Source organism: Mus caroli, chromosome 4, assembly GCF_900094665.2.
Source record: "Mus caroli chromosome 4, CAROLI_EIJ_v1.1, whole genome shotgun sequence".
NCBI lineage: Eukaryota > Metazoa > Chordata > Mammalia > Rodentia > Muridae > Mus > Mus caroli.
In genome coordinates, this window is record NC_034573.1 from 118426062 (window position 1) to 118428668 (window position 2607).

The window sequence follows — 2607 nt, forward strand, 5'->3', positions numbered from 1 at the left end:
GGAGGGGAGGGGAAGGAGGGGAGGGGAGGGGAGGGGAAAGGTGAGGCGAGGCGAGGCGAGGCGAGGCGAGGCGAGGCGAGGCGAGGCGAGGTGAGGCTAGGTGAGGCGAAGAACAAAAGTATGTTAGATGGGAAGGGTACGTTGGTGGCAACAAGCAGCCTTTTGCCTCTCACTGTAGGAATTTAAGCTCTGAGAGCCCAGAAGGCTCCCCACCCTCCCCACCCTCCCCACCCTCACAGGCCTACTCATTACAAGTGAGAAGAGTGGGATCTGCAGCCAAGTAGAAAGGAAGGAAATACCAGGATGAGATCTCCTCGGGTCCCCTCTCTTGTGGGAGATGGGAGATGAATTTGCTTTATCCTGATGTCACCAGTACAAGGGAGGACTGGGGCGGGGAAGACAGTGTTTGATAGGAACGTCTTTGTGATTCCTGCCCATGCCTCGGACCCTTCCCTGGAGACCTCTTCAAAGATCTCAGAGACTTACAGACTGTCTGTGTGTTAAACAGCCTGCTAAGCCTTTGAATCACAGAGCCAGAGTGTTTTAAATTCCAGACTCCCCCCTTTAACCAGCCAGGGTTCCTTTTATTCATAAACATTTGTCAAGACCATGTTATCTGTATTCCCTTCTTTCCCACTGCCCCCTACCCCACCCCACTCCCACCATGTTGGAGATGAAAATGGGGACCTGTTAGCTTCTCTCTTAAACCCCAGGACCCAGTTCCTGTGAGCACATGCCCTTCCCCCTCCCTAACCTCCAGATGAAGACCTACTTACTGCCCACGGAAGTCCAGTGACCTCCGCAGACCCTAAGAGAGTTTCTTTCTCTGCAGAAGACCAGAAATCTTGGTTATCACTTCGCTATTTGGGCTTCCAGGGGATGGCTGTGGTTGGACGATGGAATCCCTTCTTATTTTCAGCTTCATATTCCCATGCCTTCACTAGCGAACTCTTAAACAGCCCAAAGAACGGGGAGTTTTCGCTTCCTGACAGTTCAGCCATCACTAGGAGAGATAGACAAGTCTTAAGCTGAAAGAGCTCAGTTGGGAGAGGATTAGTCAGTAGACAGAGGAGTCCAGATAAGTGCCAGAAATTTGCAGAAGGCTGCTCTGGGAAATTCCCACTCCCAGGCCCCCATGAATAGGACTCCAGAGCAGAGATGTGGGAAGACCAGTGGGAGGCAATAGTATCCATCCTCTGAAGAAATGAAAGAGCCCAGCTAAGCATTTCAGAATAAGGGGTTGTTTTGTTGTTGTTTTGTTTTGTTTTTGATATCTAGAAACAGAAATAAATAATGACCTCCCCAGCAGTACTAGCTGGGGGAAGTGGGACTATCAGGTGGGGGTGGGAGTGTCTGGGGGAGGTGTGTACTAGTGGGCCCACGCCTGCCGTGTACTTACAGCAGGGTGACTGAGCAGGTCGGAAAAGGTGTTACTGAGACGCTTGTGCCCTCTCTTCAGCTTTAGACTGTTGGCACAAGGGGCCCCAAGCAACTGACATTTCCCCTGGGATTTCAAGCTGGGAGAGTCGAAAGGAGAGTCCTCCTTTCTTGGTACCTTCCAGAAAGTCCCTCTCTGTATAATGAGCTTGCTAGAATATTCTTCCTGGGGGGGGGGTCATAGGATTCTACATAGTTTTAGGGAAAGAGGCAAATACCTTTCTTTGATCGTCCCAAAGGCCAGCAAACAGGAGTTACACCTGTCCTGAGCAACATAGTCTCAGGAAGAGACTTCATATAGTTCTGGGAAATTGTCAGAGCATCCTTGGGAGGCAGACTGAAGTAGATATAATGCTGGCTCCATGCCTGGCAGGCACCCTTCGGCCAGCTCTGCTCAGACTTGGAAGGTGTGAGGGTCACTGGACCTCTTTATTGGTTCCTCTTCTCAATGTGGCCCTGTCATAGGACGGAGAGATGACTCCACAGTGAGGAATGTGTTGGTTGCTTGCAGAGGACCAGAGTTTGGTTCTCAGCACTCACATCAGGAGGCTCACAGCTGCCTGTGAGTCCAGCTCCAGGGTTTCCAGATGCCCTCTTGTGCACAAACGCACACATAAACATAAACAAACACACACACACAAAATAAAATGTGGTACACTGACCAATTCTCAATTTTGTACATTTTGCTAGCACTTAGCACTATTTAATTTGACCTATTATTTAATTTAATTTTAATTAATCTATTTAATTGACCTATTATTAAGGACAAATGGGCCAGACTCTAACCCTAACAACTTCAACAACAGCAATCAATTCACCTCTTCTCTTCTCCTCCACACCTTTTATTTCAGCTTCAACTTTGTACTCTTCTGGCCAGTCATCTCAGCTTCTCTGCCTCATGGTTGCCTGTTCTCACTACCCCCTCAAGGAAGTGCAAGTTGAACTCAAACCCAAGGCTGGATTTGGAGGCTGTAAAAGCCCCACCCTTCCTCATTCTGGTCCCACTTAGGGTCTGTATTAGTCAGGGTTTTACTGCTGTGAACAGACACCATGACCAAGGCAAGTCTTATAAAAAACAACATTTAATTGGGGCTGGCTTACAGGTTCAGAGGTTCAGTCCATTATCATCAAGGTGGGAACATGGCAGTATCCAGGCAGGCATGGCACAGG